The 27590-nt window shown below is 35.9% G+C and overlaps 1 long non-coding RNA gene across 1 annotated transcript in view; it reads right to left on the bottom strand.

Moving 5' to 3' along the window:
- Positions 1 to 2241: 2241 nt before the first annotated feature.
- Positions 2242 to 27590, bottom strand: part of LOC309610902 — a 913322-nt gene continuing 887973 nt past the window's right edge. The window contains exon 2 of the long non-coding RNA XR_014234220.1: positions 2242 to 2995. This is a non-coding gene — a long non-coding RNA (uncharacterized lncRNA). The remainder of the gene's footprint in view (positions 2996 to 27590) is intronic.

Here is a 27590-nt window from a genome sequence, read left to right on the forward strand (position 1 = left end):
CCAGTCACACTTCTGCTGAAGAGACCTTAAAAATCACATGTCGCCCATGAATCCTAGTGGCTCTCACTTTAAAATTGCCTAGTGGATGCAAATGAGTCACAACCCTGCTATCTGTATCATGCCCTGCCATCTCTATCATGATGAATTTTACTCTGTTTGATTTGCCATAATGAAGCCTTGCCTAGGATGATAGCAACTTCTTGTGAGTTACAGAGCAGAGTTCTGTAGCCACAGAAACAAGAAGACCTACCAGGATTTTGCCTTTGCATAGAAGGAAATTTCAAAATATTATCTTTATATTCTCAGTCTCCCATAAATCAATGCCTTCTCTTTCTGAAATTCTTTTTACAAAGCACATAACTTGCCCCTAATCTGCCTTTCCCATCACTGTGCACCAATAAAAAATTACAACCTGACTTTTATAAAATCAGATGAAATGAAGATAATATATACACTCCTTTTTCTTACATGAAAAGTGAAATGTCAGAGCCTTATCTTGATACTTTTTTTCCTTTACTCTCAAAAAAAAAAATTAATTGTAACAATACGCTGATTGACGTGTATGAATCAGCACCTCACAAGGCCTCGTTGTGCCTGGCATCTATCTAGTTCTTCAGAAAGCCTCAGAAAATTAATGTTCAGATGGTGAAATTTTTAAAAAAAATCTTTTACAGCTACTATACCACACCCATTTGTGTGTTGGATTTCTAAATATTAATTTAACCCACAGGATTCTCACTCTTTGCTTTTCAGTGTGTGATTATGTCTTGCCCTCTTTAACCTTATAGTTCAGCTTTTCTCCCATCAAATTATAACTGATTTCTTTTGTCATGAGACCTGATGATTTTTATCTTCAATTCTTTCATTTTTTTCTACCTCTTTGTCCCCACTGTAAATTGAATAAGAAGCCATTAAACGTCTAACGAGAGAAAGATATTTGAATATCACTTGATTCTAGAAAGCGAGAATTAACAGAACCAGTGTCGTAACTTAGGTTCTGGAGAGAAGTGTGATTCACAGTGCACAGTATCTTTCAAAAGATAAAGTTTCAAGGTTGGACTTTAAGTCATCAAATTTAGAGTATGATGGAAATTGTTTTGATATATTTCTTCAACCCAAGACACAATAGATTGAAGATGAGGTGGATAAGATTTTAAAATAGAGGTATAACTGGAGAGCTTTCAGACATAATAGAGAAAGGCATTTGCCAGGGACTTCACTCTTCCCTACACAGAAAGGAAATGAGATCTCAGTGAGTGATTTTCATCATCAGTGAAATCAAGTGTCCAGGTGATACTGCAGAATGATTCGTAGCTGCCTGATCAGAATGTCTATGTTCTCTGAGTCTCATGCAGGCATTAAACTATATTTAACGTGCTCTGAAACATAGTGATACACAGAAAAACAAGTTAACTCGTGTCAAAATCCTGAACCAGAAGCATGTACTCATGTATTTTAATGACTGTTGCCCAGTGGAATTTATCGACTCCCAAGTTTGTTTTTGAGCATGCAAGCGCAGTAGTATTAGAATGCAAAAATGATTTCTCACATGTATTTGAAGTTTTTGCCTTTAATAAAGACACAATGACAGCCCAATGATAACTGCAAATTACCATGTGATTGATGTTTAATGTCATTGCGCCTTGTCAAAGTTCAGGATAAACTCTACATATCCTTTCAACTCAAGATCTTTCATCTATGACTAGAAAAACATTTAACAATAGAAACTATCTTTACAGAACTCAGATATTAGAAAATGAGCAATGTTGCCCTATTAAAGTATTTTAAAGGATAAAATTGCAACTTTTTAAAAGTATTGAAATGTTCCAATTACACGGGGCATCAGTTAGGATGGATGAGATCATGCTCCAGTAAACACAAACCCAATTTTCAGTGTCTGGACACAACGAAAGTTTATGTCTCATGATATGTGTCTTCAAAGGTTGACTAGGGATCTCTGTTCAGTATTCCCTTAGTGGAGGACCCTGGCTGATGGAAAAGCCACTATCTGAAACTTTGCTGGGTCCTCGCAAGAAAGAAAAAAGAAATTTGGAGGGTGTCACACTAGGAATTAAATTTAGAACTCATTGGCCAGATCCAGGCACACAGTGCATCACCGACAAGAAAGCCAGGGATATACTCCTACGATGTGCCTAAAAAAAGGGAAACCTGGGGCAAATTGCACTAAAAAGTCCCACATGAACACATGGACCTTTGACAGAATTTCAGCCAAAGAGGTGCTTTTTAATTTTTTTTTTAATTTTTATTTTTTTTTTATTTTTTTAATTTTTATTTATTTATTTATTTATGGCTGTGTTGGGTCTTCGTTTCTGTGCGAGGGCTTTCTCCAGTTGTGGCAAGTGGGGGCCACTCTTCATCGCGGTGCACGGGCCTCTCACTATCGCGGCCTCTCTTGTCGCGGAGCACAGGCTCCAGACGCGCAGGCTCAGCAATTGTGGCTCACGGGCTTAGTCGCTCCGCGGCATGTGGGATCTTCCCAGACCAGGGCTCGAACCCGTGTCCTCTGCATTGGCAGGCAGATTCTCAACCACTGCGCCACCAGGGAAGCCCAAAACTTTTATTTTTTAACATCTTTATTGCAGTATAATTGCTTTACAATGGTGTGTTAGTTTCTGCTTTATAACAAAGTGAATCAGCTATACATATACATATATCCCCATATCTCTCCCCCCTGCGTCTCCCTCCTACCCTCCCTACCCCACCCCTCTAGGGGGACACAAAGCACCGAGCTGATCTCCCTGTGCTATGTGGCTGCTTCCCACTAGCTATCTATAATATATTTGGTACTGTATATATGTCCATGCCACTCTCTTTGTCCCAGCTTACCCTTACCCTTCCCCGTGTCCTCAGGTCCATTCTCTACATCTGCATCTTTATTCCTATCCTGCCCCTAGGTTTTTCAGAACCTTTTGTGTTTTTTTTTTAGATTCCATATATATGTGTTAGCATACAGTATTTGTTTTTCTCTTTCTGACTTACTTCACTCTGTATGACAAACTCTAGGTCCATCCACCTCACTACAAATAACTCAGTTTCATTTCTTTTTATGGCTGAGTAATATTCCATTGTATATATGTGCCACATCTTCTTTATCCATTCAGCTGTCAATGGACACTTAAGTTGCTTCCATGTCCTGGTTATTGTAAATAGAGCTGCAATGAACATTGTGGTAACTGACTCTTTTTGAATTATGGTTTTCTCAGGGTATATGACCAGTAGTGGGATTGCTGGATTGTATGGTAGTTCTATTTTTAGTTTTCTGAGGAACCTCTATACTGTTCTCCATAGTGGCTGTATCAATTTACATTCCCACCAACAGTGCAAGAGGGTTCCCTTTTCTCCACACCCTCCCCAGCATTTATTGTTTGTAGATTTTTTGATGATGGCCATTCTGACCGGTGTGAGGTGATACCTCATTATAGTTTTGATTTGCATTTCTCTAAAGATTAGTGATGTTCAGCATGCTTTCATGTGTTTGTTGGCAATCTGTGTATCTTCTTTGGAGAAATGTCTATTTAAGTCTTCTGCCCATTTTTAGAGTGGGTCGTTTGTTTTCTTGATATTGAGCTGCATGAGCTGCTTGTAAATTTTGGAGATTAATCCTTTGTCAGTTGTTTCATTTGCAAATATTCTCCCATTCTGAGGGTTGTCTTTTCATCTTGTTTATGGTTTCCTTTGCTGTGCAAAAGCTTTTAAGTTTCATTAGGTACCATTTGTTTATTTTTGTTTATGTTTCCATTCCTCTAGGTGATGGGTCAAAAAAGATCTTGCTGTGATTTACATCATAGAGTGTTCTGCCTATGTTTTCCTCTAAGAGTTTTATAGTGTCTGGCCTTACATTTAGGTCTTTAATCCATTTTGAGTTTATTTTCATGTATGGTGTTAGGGAGTGTTCTAATTTCATTCTTTTACATGTAGCTGTCCAGTTTTCCCAGCGCCACTTATTGAAGAGGCTGTCTTTTCTCCATTGTATATTCTTGCCTCGTTTATCAAAAATAAGGTGACCACATGCACGTGGGTTTATCTCTGGGCTTTCTGTCCTGTTCTATTGATCTATATTTCTGGTTTTGTGCCAGTACCATACTGTCTTGATTATTGTAGCTTTGTAGTATAATCTGAAGTCCAGAAGCCTGATTCCTTCAGCTCCATTTTTCTTTCTCAAGTTTGCTTTGGCTACTCAGGGTCTTTTGTGTTTCCATACAAATTGTGAAATTTTTTGTTCTAGTTCTGTGAAAAATGCCATTGGTAGTTTGATAGGGATTACACTGAATCTGTAGATTGCTTTGGGTAGTGTAGTCATTTTCACAATGTTGATTCTTCCAATCCAAGAACATGTTATATCTCTCCATCTATTTGTATCATCTTTAATTTCTTTCATCAGTGTCTTATAGTTTTCTGCATACAGGTCTTTTGTCTCCTTAAGTAGGTTATTCCTAGGCATTTTATTCTTTTTGTTGCAGGGGTAAATGGGAGTGTTTCCTTAATTTCTCTTTCAGATTTTTCATCATTAATGTATAGGAATGCAAGAGATTTCTGTGCATTAATTTTGTAGCCTGCTACTTTACCAGATTCATTGATTAGCTCTAGTAGTTTTCTGGTAGCATCTTTAGGATTCTCTATGTATAGTATCATGTCATCTGCAAACAGTGACAGCTTTACTTCTTTTTTTCCGATTTGAATTCCTTTTATTTCTAATTCTTCTCTGATTGCTGTAGCTAAAACTTCCAAAGCTATGTTGAATAATAGTGGTGAAAGTGGACAACCTTTTCTTATTCCTGATCTTACAGGAAATTGTTTCAGTTTTTCAACACTGAGCATGATGTTGACTGTTGGTTTGTCAATTATGGTCTTTATTATGTTGAGGTAGGCTCCCTATATTCCTACTTTCTGGAGAGTTTTTATCATGAATTGGTGTTGAATTTTGTTGAAAGATTTTTCTGCATCTATTGAGATGATCATATGGTTTTTATCCTTAGGTTTGTTAATATGGTGTATCACATTGATTGATTTGCATATATTGAAGAATCCTTGCATTCCTGGGATAAACCCCACTTGATCATGGTGTATGATCCTTTTAATATGCTGTTGGATTCTGTTTGTTAGTATTTTGTTGAGGATTTTTGCATCTATGTTCATCAGTGATATTGGCCTGTCGTTTTCTTTGTTTGTGACATCTTTTTCTGGTTTTGGTATCAGGGTGATGGTGGCCTTGTAGAATGAGTTGGAGAGTGTTCCTCCCTCTGCTATATTTGGGAAGAGTTTGAGAAGGTTAGGTATTAGCTCTTCTCTAAGTGTTTGATAGAATTCACCTTTGAAGCCATCTGGTCCTGGGCTTTTGTTTGTTGGGAGATTTTTAATCACAGTTTCAATTTCAGTGCTTGTGATTGGTCTATTTATATTTTCTATTTCTTCCTGGTTCGGTCTCAGAAGGATGTGCTTTGCCAGGAACTTGTCCATTTCTTCCAGGTTGTCCATTTTATTGGCATATAGTTGCTTGTCGTAATCTCTCATGATCCTTTGTTTTTCTGCAGTGTCAGTTGTTACTTCTCCTTTTTCATTTCTAATTCTATTGATCTGAGTCTTTTCCCTTTTTTTCTTGATGAGTTTGGCTAATGGTTTATCAATTTTGTTTATCTTCTCAAAGAACCAGCTTTTAGTTTTATTGATCTTTGGTACTGTTTCCTTCATTTCTTTTTCATTTATTTCTGATCTGATCTTTATGATTTCTTTCCTTCTGCTAACTTGGGGGGTTTTTTGTTCTTCTTTCTCTAATTGCTTTAGGTGTAAGGTTAGGTTGTTTATTTAGGATGTTTCTTGTTTCTTGAGGTAGGATTTTATTGCTATAAACTTCCCTCTTAGAACTGCTTTTGCTGCATCCCATAGGTTTTGGGTCATCATGTTTTCATTGTCATTTGTTTCTAGGTATTTTTTGATTTCCTCTTTGATTTCTTCAGTGATGTCTTGGTTATTTAGTAGTGTATTGTTTAGCTTCCATGTGTTTGTATTTTTTACAGATTTTTTCCTGTAATTGATATCTAGTCTCATAGCGTTGTGGTTGGAAAAGATACTTGATACGATTTCAATTTTCTTAAATTTACCAAGGTTTGATTTGTGACCCAAGATATGATCTATCCTGGAGAATGTTCCATGAGCACTTGAGAAGAAAGTGTATTCTGTTGTTTGAGGTGTTTTTTAAAATCAGTGAATTGGATGGAGAAAAGTTCCAAGGAAATGTTCCCCTGGTTATGAGGAATGAAGGTTTACAGTTTATTTTTACCAACTGATTAAACTGAACAATGGAAACATTATGCAATTTAATAGGTGGAAAACCATCTTTGTCACACCATGCTTCTCTGTTTGGCCTTTGCTCCCCTCAGTAACTACGCCACACCTAGTAATGGGAGAAACTTGAGAAAGCGTATTAGTTCTTTCAAGTTTTTAGGACATCATTTGTCTGCTTGACAAGTTATAAGCTGAACCTTAGACAATCGCAGATATTCAGAAGACCTTGCCAGGGATTAGAGAATAGAAATGGACTCTTCCAAGATGAGACATCAAAATTAAATCCCTAAAATAATTTAACAAATTAATAACCCTAATTGGGTAGCTTAAGGAGGACACTGGAATACATCTAATACACTTGTTCTATCAAAGAATCCTGTAGCCATGCAGTATATCAGCCTTGGAGATTGCTGAAGATCAGGTAATACTGGTTTTTCACTCACTGCTTCATTGAGACTCACAGCTGCTGCCTAGTTCTCTGTGTTAAAGTTTATCAAAGTGCCTCTTAGCCTCTCCTGACTCCTCTCTCTTCTGACATGCAAAACATTGTGAAGGCTCAACTATGGATTAAGGGAGAAATGTATGGAGTGTTATGTAACATGCAAAATTTCATATTTAGAAAATAGCAAGTATGATAACAGAACTGAACACAAACAATATTACTCTTAGAAATATATGATAAACTTTTAAATTCAAAAGAATATATAAACTAAAGAATGAATGGAAAAAATGAACACTGAAAAAAATAAAACACCAGTGGTAACAGAACATGTTCAAGGCAAAATAAATTATTTTATTTTAAAAGGATTTAAAACTCACTCTTAATGACTATTATTTCTTTAAAACATGGAAACAGAAAAGAAATTTTGAGCTTGAACCATGCATACTTTGGACTAAATGTATACCTTGGGCTATGTTTGGCCCGTTTGAATGAATCAATTGGTATCTTTCTAAACAGATTCTGAGATACTATGTGAAAATAAGGATCTGTAAATTTAGGGACTTCCCTGGTGGCACAGTCGTTAAGAATCCGCCTGCCAAGGCAGGGGACATGGATTCAATCCCTGGTCCGGGAAGATCCCACATGCCATGGAGCAACTAAGCCCATGCTCCACAACTACCGAGCTAGTGCTCTAGAACCCACAAGCCACAACTACTGAGCACATGCACTGCAACTACTGAAGCCTGTGCACTCTAGGGCAGGTGTGCCAACACTACTGAGCCTGCATGCTGCAACTACTGAAGCCCATGTGCCTAGAGCCCATGCTCCACAATAAGAGAAGCCACAACAATGAGAAGCTGGCACACCGTAACCAAGAGTAGCCCCCGCTTGTTGCAACTAGAGAAAGCCTGCATGAAACAACGAAGACCCAAAGCAGCGAAAAAAAGAAAAGGAATCTGTAAATTTAGATGGCTGAAGAAACAGTAATTTGTGGTTCTTTTTTTTAACTTTCTTAATCACTTTGTATATAAATTTACCTACACATTAGTAGTAACTTGTCTTCAAGTTTGCCAGTTTTTTTTTTAATGTATGGGACTTCCTAGGAAAAAAATTAGTATTTTCTACTAGCCATGATAATTTCATAGAAGTAATAAGTTACCTGCAAATGTTAAATTCCTCCATGCTTTCTGAGGACTTGAAATAAAAAACAAACATATTTTTTTCTAATCTTTAAAAAGAGTCATCTTGCTTTTTAACTGGAGGATACCACTCTTTCTCCTGGTGGGTGTTAGAAGCTAGCTATACAGGAGGAATTATTTTGAGTGGACAGGCTCAACAGAGTGAATTTTGCCAAAAGCTAAAAAATAACACAAAAATTAAAAAACTGTCCAGAGGTAAGAATAAAACAAAGTTTAAGGTCAGTATGCCAGATAAGATAATGCAAAGGGTGCATTCAAGAGGGATCTGGCTGGTTCAGAAGTTGGTATCTAGTAAAGGAATAGGAGGCAGGGAGGTAGAAAGTCAGGAAGGTGAGAGATGGGAGGAGAATACAAGGGGTTACCTCTCTGCTGGCTTAAATGAGCTCACAAGAGCAGGACATAGCACTGGATGAGTAGAAAGAATGGATGAGACCAAGTTTGCATACTAGATACCACTTCAGGACAGAAGAGGACTCTGCCCCTCTGTTCACTGCAAATTAGCATCTTGATCATCTATAGACCCCAGGGCATTGGTGTTTATCTTAAATAATATATGCATGTATGTGCTTGCCCTTCAATGGAACCACATTGGAAGGGCAGCTGGCCATCCTGCTGAGACAGCCCATTTCTCGGATCCCTGCTAACTCTAAAGTGGTTTATGGATCCCATTGCACTTCTGTGGGTATATATAGGGCACAACAGTTCTATATTCAGCTACGGAGAACAGTGATGCTAGCTTTTCTTTACACTCCAGCACATAAAGATACTTTATTTAGTAATGTGGCAGCTTGCATAGGGTGGGGAGAAAAGCTAAATCCTCCTGAATTGGGGCTAAAACAATGAGATTTTTTTTTTTCCTCTCACAACTAAGTTTTATTAATTCTCTGACAGGACTACTTACTCTCTGTGCATATTATGTTACATTATTTCACACTAAAATTACTGCAACATTATCAATTCAAGCAGGATTGAGAATATGAAATATTAATAAGGTTACCACTCATCTAATTTTCAAAGGAATGTCTTAAATATAGGGCAGGAACTTAGTCCCAGAATAGCTTTGGGTTTCTGAGCAGTGGCGAAGGATTCACAGAACAATGATATAATGACTCAGGCTATAAAATAAACGTGATCATATAAAATTCCAACAGGAGGTAAAAAGAATTTTTGCTTCTAGAATATATATTTTTGGGGCAAAACAGAAGTCAGGAAAGAAGAAGGTAATAAATTTGGTGTGATTGATTCCCAAGGCTAACACGTGTGCTGAAATAGGATTGGATGTGTAGTTGTAGGACCCTGACTCCAAGTTTAGACTCTGCCACCCAATATTGTATTAACTCAGACAAAGTAATAAAATTGAGCTTTAGTTTTTTTCACCATTACGTTTGTAATGAGAATAGAAATGTCCCCTCACAGGGATGCTGCCATGAACAAAGGAGATCAAATGTATAATAAGTAGTTTGGAAACTTTAAGGGTGTATACATTCTATTGTTATTCATATGAGCGCTATTGTATTTCTCTTTATCAAGTTATATAGTTTTTAAAGTTTAATACCACCATTCATTCAAACATTTGTTCAATTATTCCACAACTATTTTTTGAGTACCTACCATCTCCATGGTTTTACATTCTTAACTCATATTTGAATGTTGTAGAATAGGACTTCATTCATGTATGGAAAATGACATTTACAAAAAAAATTTATATAAAGAGTGTAGGTTCTGAAATCTGACAGACTTAGGTTCAAATTCTGGATATGCCCCATAAGATCTGTGGAGAATCTAGGTAAATTGCTCATATATTGTGCATCTCATCTTCATCACATGTAAAAAAGATAGGAAACAAATTATCTACTTCATATGATATCACCAATATTAAATGAAAAATCATGTAAAGTTCTTAAAACAATGTCTAGCATAGTTACTATTCAATAAATCCTTGCTATGATTTTTATAGTAATTATTGCTAAATTGTAATTTAAACACAAACTATGAGACATATGTATATGAAATACAGAGTCAATATAAATTATGTTTATTAGAATAAGTCAATTTTAACTTTACTAGACTTCATATAATTTTTCTGAGAAAATTAAGATTAGGTTCTGTCCATTTCATCATAAATTGTACTTACAGTTTTTCTTTAGAGATAGTCCAAGATTACTTACACTTCATCTTACATGCAGTCATTCTGTGAGAAAAATAGCAGAGAAAGTAATGAGGTTTCTCATTTTTATATTTCTTTATTTCTATTTCCTTAAAATTAATCATTATTCCTATACCTGGTTTTTCTCCTAACAACATTTCCCATTGCCACCTTCACCCCACTGGGATGTTCACATAAAGAAAGGTATTTTTGGGTCTGACTCTTCTCTTCCCTGCATTAAATACACTGGGTCTGCTACAGTTTCACCAGGAAAAATCCTATATTTAAAAAATAGTAAAAACACAGCCTTTGGAGTCTGGCAGACCCAAAGTAGATCATTTCTAGAGCTGTGACAGTAAGCTACTAGTGCATTGCTTAGTTTGGCAGTTTTGTGAAGTTTAACCTATGGCTACTGTCATAATGTATGATGGTTCCTGGTGCCACAGGTAACAGAGGAGAATGTCCAGCCCTCCAGGTAGATGATATAGAAGCCTTATCATCTCTGGGTTCTGAAGGATCCTGTCTTGACCACTCCTTTGGGAGGTAACCGAGTCCATGTGCTGAGGACTGAAGGAGAATATGAGGGTGATTTAGGACTAATGGTTTGAAGGTTATTTGTCTGCTAATTAAGGCACTCCAGCTTTAGGATGTTGCATATATGGAACGTTGCTTTCATTATTGGTAAAGTCAGTTTTCAGTCACTTAAAGAGAGAAATAAGTCATATATTTGCATAGGCAGATGACTTCCTTCAATTATATTTGTTCAATTAATATTAAGATAAGTTTATATTTCTGAACACATTTTACTGAATAAGAGGAAGAGGAGGTTATAACAATTCTAGATGTTAATATAAAGCCCGATCCATAATTAAGAATTTGTCATAGATAATCCAATGCATTAGATTTATTTGGATAGTTGAAAATTTTAACATTTCCATGATATTTCATTAGTCATATGACCATTAGGAATTGAGGTCAACATACCTGAGTCTCTCAGAAGATAAAAAATAATCAAAGATTCAAATGCCATTTTAAAGTGGCGTTTTAATTATTTTTAAAGCAAATATTCTTGTTTAAAAACAAGAATGTTACATAGAATTTAAATATTTTTAATGATTCCTTGTCAATATTTTGAACACTGCTACTTTTGTAGTACTTTTCCATGTTTAGTTTTTAGTTTTTAATTATATTTTTCTTTTGAGGAACTGTTACGTCTTCTGCCATTGTGTCTGCTTCTGAAAGCTTCTTCCCCACCTTTCTGAGTGTTCTTTTTAATAGACTGAGAAATTTCATTAAAATTTTGTAAAAATTTAATATGCCTCAATTTAAAAAGACTCAAGAAGGTACTTAATGAAGATCTGAGAAGTAACATGCTTAATTTCAAACACAGACATTTCAAAACTATTTAAGAGAATAAAGAAGTTCTAAAAATTTATTCTTATGTCTTTTCTTCAAGTGTTCAGGTTCTTGGAAGATTCTGTACACTTTTAATGAACACAGTAATTTTATGTCTCAAGTTCTGCCACATCTTTTATTTTATCTCAGAGGTGTACCTCTATGATCTAAAAGCAATTAACACTCTATTTTAAAAGCAGGAATCAGTACTAAGGAACAGAGAGTTTAGACAAATTAATGAAGTTAATAGAGTTTGTTATAAGGCTTAACCTGGCACTTTTAAGGCCATCTTAGTCCTTCTAAGGTCCTGCCCTGGATCTCCTTGGAACATGGTAGACTGTGAAAAGAGAAGCCCTGCAGGATAAAAGTAGAGTTCCCCAAATTAGTTTGTGCCTCATTTTCTCTCTCTACCACAGTCTTTATGGATTCTTTTCAGATTCTCTGCGTAGCACCTACAAGACACGATACTGGATAGAGCACATGAGTCCGGCCTTAGTTTCCTAGGCTGAATCAAAATATCTTCCCTAACTCTAATCTGTTAACCCCAGTACAGTCTCCTTTTTAATTACTTTTTAATTCCCCCCATATATTTGAGCTTCCCTCCTAGACTCCCATTACAGATAAGGCCTAACCCTTTGGCTAAAATAGAACAGAGCCCATCTTTTCCAGCAGTTATGCTAATGCTATGCCACTTCCCTAGACAAGTATCTGCAGCTGATTTTTAGGCGATAGGTCAAATAAATATAAGAAATCGAGCCAACATGAAAAGTTGGTCCTATACTTGGGTAACTGGTAAAGTTCAAAGTGAGTTTGAATTCTATCAGTACGTAAGCATGAAATATAAGCAGCATGATACAACTCTCTGGGAATTTCTTCCTTGCTGGCCCATGTCTTTTGGTGTACCCTACTTTTTGGGTTCAGGTGTTAAGGGAAAATGGTATAAAAGCTTGCAAAATTCTAATCACAGATTTGAAAAACACTCAATCTTTCTGGCTTGTCATTGTTACCTCAAACAGTTTTAAATAGTCGGTGGCACTCAAGAGGCCAGACCAAGGCAAGCCCAGGGTAGTGCATGGATAAACTAGAATCCTAAAATAGTAAAACCAAAACCAAACTCAACTAGTGTAATGTGCAGCTTTCATCCTCCTACACTGTCTTCTTAGGTGGTGGAAGATTTATTTGCTAACCCTGTGCTTGACTTGGCTTGGATTCTCTAAACCACATTAGAAAAATAAGTTATCTGCTAAATGCATAAACATCCCTCCCACACAGGCATGCGCACACAAGTGTGTGCGTGTGTACACTTACTGATGAAAACAAAAATACTTTTTTCCAAGAGATTTTTATTCCTTATAGGCGTGTGTTATGTAAATAGTCAAGGGAAAAATGTGAGTTTGATTGAGTTCCTGAGAAGCGGTTCAGCCTCGCTTGCTAAAGATCATAAATAAAGACACCACGATGAGCTTTCAACTGCAGAAGGGGTTTGCCTTGGTCCCTCCCTAACCCACTCCCACCTCCAGTTTCACAGAAAATTTTTTTTGCAGGAAGATCCAATTTACACAGAGCCAAGCAGTCCCGCTGTCACCATCCCTTTGCCAGTGTGTTAATAAACAATCTGTAATGCTAATCTGCCTTCAAATTATTCCAACAGTTTGGAGCCTTACAGTGAGCTGTCAATTAAACAGCTTCCTTTTCTCATTCCTTTGGAAACCCTAAAGGAGGAGAGAGAAGCACCCTACCTGGTCACAACTGGAGATATTTTTGTACCTACAATCTTATACATCCTTAATAAAATGTGAAAGTTACCAGGATGTTTAAAATAGATGAAATACATGGATTAAAAAAAAATCAAGTCTCTTCCAAAAAAAAAAGAGAACAGAACTGACTTGAAAATATTGAAGCAGTGGAGGCCAAATGTAACAAAAGAAACAGGTGGAATCTATATTTAGACATTCCTACTGCTGTCTTGTATGATAACACTGAATTTTTAAAGCTTAGTGAAAAGAAGAGATATTGGAAGACTAGGATATAAGAGTTGACGTTAGTACATCTATCAATTTCTAATCTCCGTCTAATCTAATCTTCTCTGAATTCTCTGAAGCTATTTTTTTTTTAATATGAAGACCCAAACAATCAGCCTAGAGCTAATGAAGCTGATTAGTAATTATATATCAATCTCTTATAAAAACTGAAACACAGATCTGAATGTGGTTTTTTTTCCTTATATAAAGGAGGATTGTCTAAATAACCTTTTAAAGAGAAAAGAAAACTGGGTGTTTAATTTTATCAAGTGGATTTAATTTACAAAGAAAAGAGAATCTGTTTTTAATGAGAATTTTCACCAAGTCAAAATATTTAGTAGTGGTAAATGGCAGTCGTATCTTGAGACTCCAGGTGGCTGTCTCCAAAGTGGGGTGTACACTCACAGAAGTGGATGCAAACTTTTCTTTTGGGGTATGGGAAGTAAGTATTAGAAATTCCATTTCTAATTTTTTTCTGAACATGCAGAAGTAATTAAGCTTCATTCTAGTCTAATTAATGGGTCCATTTGTCAGAGTCACTTATCACCTCCAGTGATAAGGAGAGCTCTGGGAAGGGAGGGCTTGGAGGAACGTGAGGGTTTTGGCAGCACCCACTTTCTCAGCCATTCCGCTCCAGTGCCATATGTCACACTGCAGTTTACATATGCCAATTTATGTAGATTTATCATTCTGTGAACCTAAATCACGGCATCTTTACAACACTTTGTAATATGATAAGGAGCATTATGTAAAGTTATATGAGGCAATATTTCAAGTTTAGTAATGGTTAGGAACATCTGTAGGGGAGGAAAAAAAATTTTCATCCACCCTCTTAGGTCTCTGGCGGGGTCTGAAAATTAAACCAAGAAAGACAGATTAACAGGAGAAAGGCATACACGTTATTCAACTTTTACATGTACGTGGGAGTCTTCATAAGAGAATGAAGACCCAAAGAAGTGACCAGAGCAGGAAGCTTTTATAACTTTCAAACAAAGAAACAATTAATTTGTGAAGAACTGATAAGACAAAGGTTTAGGGTTAGGAGTAGTAAATGGTGAAGAAGTGACTGGGAAGATAAGGGTTATTTTAATAAGGTTTGTTTGTACAAAGTTCTTGGTCCCGAATTCTCCATCTCTGGTGATACGAATGTCTTCCCTCCTCCTGGTTCAAAGGGGGGAACTTTCACATTGGAGTTTTAGGACCTGTTTCAGGGAGGAAGGGCAAGGGTAGGGGGAGGTCAGTGTGACCTTCCTGTTTCTGCTGTTTTTTTTTTAAATTCCTTCAGCTTAAGATATTTAATATGCCAAGGTGCCTTATTTTGGGGTGGTATGTTCTGAATCCCACCAGATGGTGTCCAGAAGATATTTTAGAGAAAAATTAGCACACTTAATTTGTCCCTTCAAGATAAAAGCAATGTTTTAAAATTATAAGAATGTAATAATTTTTTAAAAATATCCATGCTATGAAGAGAGCACTTTGAAAAAAGTTGTTTGGAGATGTTTGGAGTTAGGTTACCACTTTCCAAAATTTACCTAAGAGGGTAATCTATGTACTTATCAATATGAAGCCACTAAAAGCAGATTTTTAAATTTGTTTTAAGATATTCCAAATGAGGGGTTTAGGAGAGTTTAAACCCATTTGTTAAAAATATAACCATTTAACTCCTTCAAAGTTTGAATAAACAATTGGTGGACATTCGGAAAGCTAGACTTCGACAAGCTGAATTTCAACAAAATCCTTTCCATAATCGCTCAGATAGATGAAATTTAAAAATAAATATTATGATTTGATAAGTGTAGCTGATGACTTCTTTTTGCATCTGGATATTTGTGTCATTGTAAGGTTATCATTTTCAGCTATGAGAGCCATGAAAATCAAATAAATTAACTTCCAACGAGAAATTTTGTCCAACTGTGTCACAAAGTATTATAGCAATATTTTCCAGAAAAATGTGATAGAGTAAATAATATTGCTGGCACTAAAAGCCACTATTATTAGGTATCAATTAATAATGTTATAGTATGAAAAAATTTGGAACACTAATAAATAAAATATGTTGAATATTGCTTAATTTATCTTTACCTTATATTTTAATATTTCTATTTTGCATGTGTTTTATGCATATAATAATTAGTAGAACATATCTATTATTTCAAGATAAATATGTATGCATATATTGTAGGCTCAAAACATTTTAATAATGGAGTGCTGTGTTAAAAGTATTTGGCTATCACTTCTTTCTGAATTCAGCTGCACAGTCATCTGCACATATAGAATCAAGAATCCATTATACTATTAAAATAGAAAATGTTATTCTCAAGGATTAGGAAATAATATTGAGCTACTACAAATACATATTATGAAGTATATTTCTGTAATATTTAGGAAAGAAATAATAAATTCTGTATGTTTTCCCTTGTATCATGAAAAAGTGTTACATATCATTCATTTATTCATTCATTCAACAAATATTTATTGTGTATCTACTATATGGAAGACACTGTTCTGGGCCCTGAGGATATATCAGGGAACAAAACAGAAGCCCTAATCTTATAGAGCTTATATTCTGGAAGCAGAGGATCCAGATTCAAAAGTATGAACAAAAATGTCAAAAACACCAGGCTGATATTCTGCTGGGGTGGGCTGGTATGGCTGCACAGATTGTGAAAATATTGAAAGATTTTGTGCTACATGGTAAGTAGTTCCTCAAGTGCCCCTCCTTCATCCTGGTGTCCTAGAGAACCCCCAGGCTTCCTCTTGATCTCAGCACTAAAGGATTAATGTCCCGCCCTGTAAGAGCCTGGCAAGCATCCACTCTGATGGTATCAGCATCCCTGTGCATCCCTGTTAGTTAAATATTTTGACTTTTACTACAGGGTAAGTATTTACCCAGGGTGATAGTCTATAAAAGAAGAGGAGGATAGGGGTGGAGAATCAAGGAGCAAGGAGCTTTTGGGGCAGGTGGTTAGGAAAGACCCTGGGGAGGTAACATTTGAGCAGAGAGTTGAAGGAAGAGAGAGGAGTGAACCACAAATGTACAAGAATGAAGAGGGGAACCAACAGCAAACACAAATTCTAGAACACTCCACGGTGTTCAGGCGGGACTACTCATCAGAATGGAAAATTTTAAAAACCACTTCAGTTTTATAAAAACAATCAGAAATTTGGGTTTAGGTGTTGAATGAACCACAAATCTTCCCACTCACCAGTCAAGCCTAATCTGAATGATGCTTCTATATAGAACTTTTGAAATCAGTCCTGAATGGATCTAGTATTTTTTTTTTAAGTTTCTAGAACCCCTGAACTCAAATTCAGAATACCAAGGCTCTCTTTTATAACAAAATTTGATGTTTACTATTGCATCCTCTTACATAGTTTCTTCCTTGGTAAAACACAGAACTATTTAAAATTACCCAATCGTGTGCACTTTATTCCCTTCATTCAATAAACATATATTGAGCACTAACAGTTAGGAGGTGGGAATGTCAAAGATCCCTGCTTTTTAGGTTTTAACAATTTAGTTAGGGAGACAGTCCTGTAAATGGATAAAACAGAGTAAAAAGTGGTATATTCAAAATGTACATTTAGAATGCCAAGTAATGCTGACTTTCCTCCCATTTTTTCCACATAATTAAATAATTTTTTCTTGTCACTTTTCATTATGTTCAACGGAATGTAAACCTGAGAATTAATGCAACATGCCACCTCATATTTTATTATTTTAAAATTACCTTGGTAAAATTATTTTACCAAGTAAAATAATTTATAGAGTTAATGAGAAAAAAAAAAAAAGGCAGGAGAGACCTATGGTTGGTTGAAATCCCTTAATTTTGACACCCTATTTTGATATATTTTTTTTGTCCCATTTTAGGTGAGTTAGACGTAATGAAATTAAAGAGTATATAGAGTCTTATAAAGCATGATGATCTGAAACCAGCCAAACTTTTTAATAATCAAATTGATTTTACCTGCATGGCCATTGGCACTAACCACAGGTTGGCTAGCCTTCGTTTTCTCCCTCTCTCTATTTTTTTTTTCCCTAGTGGCTCCATCCTCTAACACAGGGGTCCCCCAGCAGGGGGTGAGTGGTGGGCGAGCTTCATCTGCTACTCCCCATTGCTCCCCATCGCTCGCATTACCGCTTGAACCATCCCTCCCCTCCCCCTGTCCGTGGAAAAATTGTCTTCAATGAAACCGGTCCCTGGTGCCAAAATGGTTGGGGACCGCTGCTCTAACATAATAGAATCCATTAACCACCTACGCTATAGTGTAAGAAGGAGGTTTGCACAGTTCTTACCACATCCATCATCATCTTGAATATTTAAAAATTCACACATGGCACTTTTATTTACATGCCAGTTCTTTTGTTTCCCTCCAGTTGAGACACAATTATATGTGTTTTATTATTTCCTCTGTATCTTCTGCACTTTACTTTTTATCAAAAGCCCGTTGATTCCCAGAGTTTCAGTTTTCTCCCTGGCTCAGGGAAGAGGGAAAAAACACAGTTCCTACGGGATAAAGTCACTGTTGCTTTTCCGGGCTCCTCCATAACACTGTTCTAACGCTGCCTATCAGGAAAAATCACATTTTTGTGTGCCTTTGGCTGGAGGGAAGGGAGGCGGGGAAGAAATATAAGTTTTCTTCTAAAAGTACATTTGGGCTGACCTTGTGAAATTGGCACATTCTTTTACCTCTACATCCACACTAATTCCCAAACTCTTCTCTGAATAAACTCCCTCTAATGCAGGATACCCCAAAACTGTAGTGATCGAAGTGTGGAACGGGACCAGCAGCACGAGCGTCACCTGGGAACTGTTAGCATTGCAAACCCCAAGGCCCCACCTCAGACCTACTGAATCAGACGCTCTGGGGATGGGGCCAGAAATCTGAATTTTAACAAGCCCTCCAGAGGATTCTAATGCACACTCAAGTTTGAGAGCCACTGAGCCAGATTACAGAAAGTAAGTAAGCAAGCATGTGTGAGTGTTATCTGCCATCCTGTTGCTTGTTTATCTAATTTCATGCCACCTAATCTTTTATGCAGTAAATAATCTTAAATTATACCACAGGTATCAGAACTATTAATACCTCTTACAAACTTTATCTTGGATCCTTTAGACTCATCGCACAGGGTCATCAGGGTGAATTACAATGAAAGGGGCATGATATTCATGACTTCACATTTTTTACAAAAAATAATGTAATTTGTCTATTATGTTGTACAAGGCCAGTGAATAAAACCTGCACAGTAATATATAATTTTAGAATTTAGTCTAAGAATGTTTCTTTTTTTTTTAAGGTTGATCTGGCCAACTTGGTCATCTTTTTTTTTTTTAATTTATTTATTTTTATTTATTTTTGGGTGTGTTGCGTCTTCGTTTCTGTGCGAGGGCTTTCTCTAGTTGCGGCGAGCAGGGGCCACTCTTCATCACAGTGTGCGGGCCTCTCACTGTTGCGGCCTCTCTTGTTGTGGAGCACAGGTTCCAGACGCGCAGGCTCAGTAGTTGTGGCTCATGGGCCTAGTTGCTCCACGGCATGTGGGATCTTCCCAGACCAGGGCACGAACCCGTGTCCCCTGCATTGGCAGGCAGATTCTCAACCACTGCGCCACCAGGGAAGCCCAGAATGTTTCTTAATTTGCATTATTGGTATGCTTTCACTGACCATAATATAAAAAATTTATAATATATTTCTATTTTCTGTGGTTCCCAGGAAATTAAAAATTAAATTTAATGTTCACTGAAAAATAGAGATTTAAACTAATTATATTTTATAATCAGTCATTAAATAAGCTTTTAAACAAATACACAAATTTAAATTTCTTGTGAACAATTAGTAAATAGAGTGTAAAGTTTCTATTATATATGTATATTTACTTACAAATGTGTGTATATATATGCTATTATATATATGCTAATATATATGTGCTGATATATATGCTGCATGGAATAAAAAGACCAGAAATTGAGGCCAGGAGGCTCTTATTATTTTGTCACTCTGAAGAAAGAAAAGTTATAGGAAGTTACAGGTGAAAATTAAATGTTATACAAGAAAGTGTTTAAGAGAAAGAAAAGTAAAAAATTATGTCTTAATTTTAATATGGAATATGAAGGAGTCCTATCGCACCTTCTTCTATCATTGGCTCATTTACGTATTCTTTGAAAAGTAACTGTAAGGTTTTAAACATGAAAGGTATAATTCTTGCTTTTCATGTCCTGTACCAGGTGGATACCAATAGATATTCAACAACACTCAGAAACTTCTCTGATGGGAGGACCACACAGAGAAGCTTGCAGAGCTGAGTTTCTTCTAGCAGGGTGTTAGTTTCTCCTAACAGGGTGTTTCACACTGGACCCTTTTCCGACGTGGTAGAACTTAAGGTGATGCTTTAGGGCTCTTCTCTGGAACAGCAATGCTCTCCTCCAATACAAATGACAACAGCAATTTGAAGAAAACCCAACCCAACTATGCTATGTACCTAGAATGGAAGCTGGAGTGCATAGAAATTTAGCTGATGATCACTGGTGTCTGAAAGTAGTTTTAACAAACAGAAGGACAAAATTACACAGAGAAGGATTTCCTCGTCTGGGACAATATTTATCTCAGATACCCTTCCCTTTCCCCAGACTCCTGTTTAACATAAGGTTTCATATCTGAACATAAAATACCAGTAGAGTGAGCAGATGTAAAGACTATGTATTTATAATATTTAGAAGAAAAGTATAAGGTGAAGTGTTATTGATTTATTGGAGAAAAAAGTAATAGCAGACATTAAAACTATAACAAAAAAGACAAAGTATTTAAAAAGTAGATAAAGTACATGATTTCTAAAAATATATTAGGCAAGAAACAAAATTAAAAATTAGATAGAATCTGCTTTGTTCCTAAGGAAATAAAGATAAACATGATTTTCATGAAAAAAACATTAAAATGCTTTGATATGACAATAAAAAAGGGGGTTGGAAAAGTTCAAGAAAGAAATGGGAAAATGTCACAGCAGAATTTTAAATGTTGTTTGCAATAGCATTGCAAGAATCAGTCATGATAAAAAGCAAATCTGTGATGTAAGAATCATGTTTGAGAGGCTTTTCTGAAATGCAGAAAAAAGGGTCACAAAAATGATGGAAGACCTGAGACAATGTGATAATGACGTGATGAAAGAGACCCAACACCCAGATGGTCAATATTCCTGAGGAAAATGCAGAACAAACAGAAACAAACTAATAGTCAAAAAAGGATAGAATAAAAATTTCCTGGTCAGATACCTGAGAACTCAAGTCCAGGAAGCACAGGTACCAGATAAAATTAAGTAAAAGACAATACAGGACCCGGGTGTTGATAAAAGCACAATCAGACTTCCTTCAAGGATGGTTTAATCCCAAGTAGGACTGTTGCAGAGTTGTGATAATAAACACCAAACATAGGGTGAAACATGTTGATTGAATTGGAAATATCTTCATAATAGATTGTCAACAGCCAAAGATAGTCAACAAAACAGATTGTACCATACAATGCCATTTTTACAAACTATGAGTATTTATAAGAGAAAGTAATACAATGAGAACATTCATAGTGATTTTTCTACAGTAATGAGTAATCTTTATTTTATTCTTGTCCATATTTATTAAATGTATAACAAAATATATATCACATTTGTAATAAGAGACAAAATAGTGTATCTTAAAATAAATTGCCAATCTGAATACTGTGCAAAATTATCTCATACATGGAAGAACTCTTTCAGTCCAGGTGAGAACTCATAAAGGCTAAAAGAAAGTGAAATGTGCTTGGGTTAGAAACATAGCTTTGTAGCTGTTATTGAGAGGAAAACTATTATGTGGTGTGGCCAGTGTCTCCTGGATTTATCCATGTTATTTCTTCTTCTCTTCAATTTATTGTTGTTATTGTCTGCATCTCATTTGACAAAGAAAAGGTGAAGAATATTATTAGTTAAGTAAAAAACTGAATTAGATATAATCATTTATTTACTAAAACCTTGATTTATTGAAAAAAGTATTGACCTATAGCATAATGCACTTAATGTGTATGTAAATATAGATTAGTATTTGACCAAACATGCACTATTTAACACAGACCAACTCCATCAGTTACTTGTTTTGAAATTTTAAAATGAAATCCCCTTCAGAATTTTTACTTGGGTAGAAATTTATATTTAAACGATTTTATAAATACCATCCCAAAACATTTATACTATGGTGCATATCATGTGCCTTAGTATTTTTCTTTTAGATGCAAGGAATATTTGACACTTAGCAAGCTAACATAGCACAGGAAACTTTCAAGCTTGGATGTAAAAAAAATGTTTGCAAATTCAGAAGCAGCTAAATCTGTGGATAACCCAAATGGTCACTGCAGCCCGCAGTTATGCAATTCCAACATCTTTCTATTTAGTAGATTTGTCTATGCCATCATAACTGGATAAAGTCAATGTCAAGATAAATTCAACACCTATGTTAAGTCCACAAAATCAAGAAGAGATTCTAGGAAACAAACGATCAAATTAAATTTCAAATTTTGAATTTTCCAATGTGATGAAGACTTAGTGGGAAAAAATCATAAGCGTCTTATTTGCTAGTTTCTTGGAGCAAGTTCAATTATGAAAGGTGACTGACACATTGAGCAGTTCCTGAAAGAGCTGTTTAATTTGAAAATGCAATGAAATTGTTAGCAGGGATCTGGGGGATTTCATTTTATTCCAGTATTAAGCATTCCTTTTTTTTTTTTTTTTTAATCAGGTGTTTTTTCATTGGCAGAGTCCAAGGCATTTATCTGAAAACGTCCTTTCTCATTCATTCTGAGAACCTAGAAAAGCTTTCACTTTCTTTTTTAGTGTTTCTTTTCCCCCTTTACCTATTAAATTGTCATTGAGAGCTAATTTGGTAAATGGGGAGAAAAAATTTTCTGACACAGAAGTTATGGACTCAGTTATTCATCCATCACTTTGAAATGAGCAGACATTCTAGGTTTTAAATGAAATAGAGACTAGTTATTCAACATGCATTTTTCAAATTTAGATGTGATACTGAAAATAAGTAGAATTAACTCAATGTGTAGTCCTTAAATTATTGAACATATTTTATTTTCTCAACAAATATTTAAAAAAACAACCTGTAATACATAATATCACATTTGATCTGGTCTGCAGTATGCTTAAATTTTGCCAGATTGTTTTATATGTATCCAAAAAGATTATTAAAATGCATAGAAGGAATACAACCCTTGCTGTTATGTCACTTTAAAAAAAAATTAACATCTAAAGCAAAAGAAAAAAACTCTAATTCTCAGGCAATTATTCTGTATTCTTTGACTTTCTGAGTCTTCTGTGCCAAAGCTGAATCACTTCTTGCAGGTATATAAATAGAAAGAGGAGGAAGGAGAATCAAAGCAATGAGAATCAGCTACAATTGATATATTTGTATTCATCAACAACTAGGTCATTGACAAATACAAGTCAATTACAGAAGTTCTCCGGTATCCATGCATTTATGTAATTATGGAAAACCTCCAACCTCTTCTTTCTTTGTTTTTCTGATTGATATTGGACTTTACTAATAACTCAGACTTCAGCCATCCAGGATTCCAAGTTCGGATATATTGTATCAAGCAATATAGAAAAAAAAGTGGATGGGATTTCTATTCATATCTAACTTCAAGCACAATCAAGCAAATTAGGAATTCACAATATCTTCAAAGATATCATAATGTAGAAAAATATGAATTCAAATTTACATATGCCTAAAGGCCTCAGTGGCCAGCAGCAAATTCTGAAAAATAAAATGGATAAGCAACATCTGACTATGTCCAGAGACATTTGCCGGATGAAATAAGATGCACATAGAAATACTATACTAATGCAGTATCATTTTTATGTTGACATGCTGGTTCAAGAACTATATGACAATTCTTTGTCTTGTGTTTTGACTATATTCACTGAGTAGTGGTAATATTTTACAGTGCATTGAACTTCTGAAACTTTGTGTGAATTGGGACTCTGAAATATGAATCAGAGAAGAGTTGTCAGAATTAATGGCTAAGTGAATAATAATACTAGTGACATGCATGTCTCTTTGAGACTGTGCTCACAAAGGTCACAGAACAGCTATGGCAGGTGTGGCCTTTGATCTCTACCAAGTGGGAACACATTTAGCTTGGCCTGTAAGTTAAAATAAGAATAGATTTTGATAAGATAATGTAAAAAAAATTTTTATTGAAGTATAGTTGATTTACAATGTCCGGTTAGTTTCAGGCGTACAGCACAGTGATTCAGTTATATACATATATAACTTTTAAATAATCTTTTTCAGATTCTTTTCCCCTATGGGTTATTACAAAATATTGAGTATAGTTCCCTGTGCTATACAGTAGGTCCTTGTTATTTATCTATTTTATGCATAGTAGTGTGTATATGTTAATCGCAACCTCCTAATTTATCCCTCCCCCGCCTTTCTGCTTTGGTAACCGTAAGTTTGTTTTCCATGTCTGTGAGTCTCTTTCTGTTTTGTAAATAAGTTCGTTTGTATCTTTTTTTTTAGATTCCACATGTAAGCGATATCATGATATTTATCTTTCTCTGTCTGGCTTACTTCACTTAGTATGATAATCTCTAGGTCCATCCATGTTGCTACAAGTGGCATTATCTCATTCTTTTTTATGGCTGAGTAATATTCCATTGTATATATGTACCACATCTTCTTTACCCATTCCTCTGTCGACGGACAATTAGGTTGCTTCCATGTCTTGGCTAGATAATTTAAAATAGAAGTAAGGTAGTCAGTCAGTTATTTATTTACCAGTAACAATGTAACAAGGCAGAGTTTTATGCCAAGGAATCTGCACTGAACAAGAAAGGAGGTAGCTGCACTGAAAAAGATTAGATTTTACTTGGCGGAAAGAAATAGACAAAAAAAAAAGAGATAATAAATTTAGACAAATTTAAATCATGACTGGTGCTCTGAAGCAAGCAAATTAGTGTAATGGTGAAGAGTGATTGAGGAAGGGCAATCTTTTTCTTAGGTTGTCAGGTGTGGTTTTTGAGCTGAATCTGAGAATCAACTTAGCTTCTTCTCTGCTCTGTACCTGATATTTTTAAAAATATCCCTAATATGTGGGAGAGGATTCTCAATGTCAAAGAATCTCATTAGAATTTTCTGCCTAGGACTGTATTCATTCCTGAGCTTGATAAATGAATACAACGAAATAATGTATAATAATAATATAATACTAACTCTGTGCTGAGCACCTTGTAAGGCCCTTTATATATATTTTGTATAATCTTTATCAGAATTAAATGAAGTAGATCTTATTATCATTGCTTCTCAGACAACACTGAGACTGGGAGAGGTGCAGTGATCTGCTCCTGGGGTTACGCAGGTGAAACCTGGATTTGAACCAGGCATCTTGACTCCTAAGCGTAAATTATTTTTGGTATTCCACGTGAATCATTCTATTCCACATGAATCATTATTCACAAAACTTTGGGGAATGGGTTTGTATTTTTTCTTCTTTTTTTTTCTTGTGTATCTTTTTGAGGTAACACCGTTGTTACTCTATCTTGGTCCCTCTCCTGGCCGGTGCGTCCTCCGTCGGTTGCTCTGAATGATGATGGTTAACTTCGCACAATTGTACCCCTTCCCCAGAGACTTGCTGGGCAGATCGAGCAGTCTTGCTTGAAAATGTCTGGGATTTTTTATATTCCCCCTTTCCCCAGGAGGCCCACAGCTAATAACAGAATGAAATAGGGTACAGAGGGCCTCAAGAGGGAATATCTTTGGGGTTGTCCCTTACACTCCAGAGCACACTCCTAGTATCAGCTAAATCAAGACCGCAGCTGGTCACATATTTACTTGGTTCCCTTCCCTGTTTCCTATCCTGTTTCCCTCACTTACTTATAGTTTCTCCTGAGAGCTCTCCCTCAATAAATCATTGCAAAAGAATTTCGGTCTCAGGCTTCACTTACAGGGAACCCGACTTAAGACATTTATTCAACAAATATTTATTGAACACCTACTTTCTGTCAGGTTTTGAGCTAAACTCCTGGGATTCAGAAACCAATATATTATGGTTCTTTCTTTCTGGGATTTGGTTTGGGGGAGGGACAGTTCGTAGACAGCTAATGAAATATGAAAAAGACAGTGAGAGGCGCTCTATCAGAAAAATGACACAGGGTCAAAGAAAAGAGCACAGCTAGCTGTGCTTGGAGTGGAGAGAAAGGAGAAAGATAATGAAAGACCTTGCAAAGAAGATCATAAATGATAAATAGGAATTCATCAAGTTGATAAACGTAGAAAGGGTTTAAAAGGAAGAGGGATGGTCTTGTGGAAAGATGTAATGACATGAAAAAACAAGGTAAGACTAAGGGAATCTCAAGCCATTTTGTAAATATGTGTTCTTACATGAGATGGCAATTATAAAAGACATAATATTCTAAAGAGTTTGGATTGTACAAAATAAAAGCTATCAAAGATGCAAAGGAAAATCCAAAAACTACAAAGTTAACACACATGCTATATGTCTTCTGTGAATATCGGATCTTCTATTTGTGTGAATTTAATTGCTGACTTTAGACCAAACAGTATTTTATAAGGTGTAATTGAGTAATAAGGAGATATATATTTCCTAACTCTATAATGTGACAAGAATTGTATTAGTCAGAGGCTTCCTAACTTTCTTATTTATCACTGAGTAGACTGCATTTTCAGAATGTTCTGGTTAAACCTGCTATTTCTTTAATATCTGTGTGGAAGTTTGCCATTGTGTGTCTATAGCAAGATGCTTTTATGAAGTTAGCACAAAATCATGTAGTGGCTAACTGGGTACAGTTCAAATTATCTGTCACGTTCAGTTATTTTTATAGCCAAGTGTGCATCATTTGACCAGGTGAATCCGGCACTGATTTGATTTGCTCATTATGAAGGCTAAAAATAACCGGTCTGACCTGCAGTGAACCATTTACTTTAGTCATTAAATTATGACCATTTTTCCATTGTTGGTTTTCATTTTATATATGAGGCAAGGTCAGCACTGGGGAAAAATTATGATGTACACAATATCCTCCTTCACTGCCCCGCCTCCAGGAGTCTCTAACCAGGCAACTAGTTGTTTTGAAATTTTTCATTTCTGTCTACTTTCATCTAAATACTTCTCCCAGTCTTCAGGAGCAGCAGAAAGAAACCTGTCAAATTGACACCGACGTGTGAAGGGCTGATAAATCTGGAGATTCTCTTCCCAGGGGTAAGTAGGATGGGTATGGTACAGTGATAGTAAGAAGTTTACATAAGCTGTTTCACGTTCAAGACCATGAGGGAAATTCCACATTTACTTGTGACAATACTATGCAGGCTATTTGATAAGTGAGTTTCATTTAGTTGACAAAATCTTTCAAAACACAAAGCCCATACGACAAAAGGCAAAAAACAGGGGTGGTAAAAACGATGAGAAAAACTCTAGAGTTGGAAGATCATTAGCCTAGTAACCTGAAGAATGGGTGTCTTATCCCAACTAAGTCACTTATCAGATCTGGGACTTTATGTAAGTGATAGAATGTCCCCCAAACTCATTTCCCCCCTCACTGGTCACAAGAAGAGAGTACCACCCATCTAAGCTGACTCATTTAGTTGTTACAAGGATTAAATGAACTCAAACGCATTTATTTTATATGTTGAAAAGCTCATGGAAAATATTATGCTCCATCCAAGGCTGTAACATTGGCTGCGGTTCTCACTTAAAGATGATCCCTCCTCCCCGTAGTAGAGTTCTGTGCAATCCTGTCTGTACCCTGCTCATACGTCTTGGGCAATCGCAGTTTACCAAAGTCATAGGTCAGCCCCTATGGAGGTTTATGAAGATCAATGTTTAAAAAACTCTTGCCTGTGGTACAAGAGACTTTATATTAAAAAATTTCAATAAGAATATGCATCCAATGTTTTTTATCCAGCATTTATTTAAAGTGGCAGTGCTGTATAATTCATATAAACAACCACATTCTTTTTGGCAAGATGGTGAGTAAATTTGAATATGCCATTGTTTTGTTCCATCTATTCTTATCAGTATATGCAGAGGAAGAA

The sequence above is a fragment of the Balaenoptera borealis genome, assembly GCF_965194805.1.
Source record: "Balaenoptera borealis genome assembly, chromosome: 14".
NCBI lineage: Eukaryota > Metazoa > Chordata > Mammalia > Artiodactyla > Balaenopteridae > Balaenoptera > Balaenoptera borealis.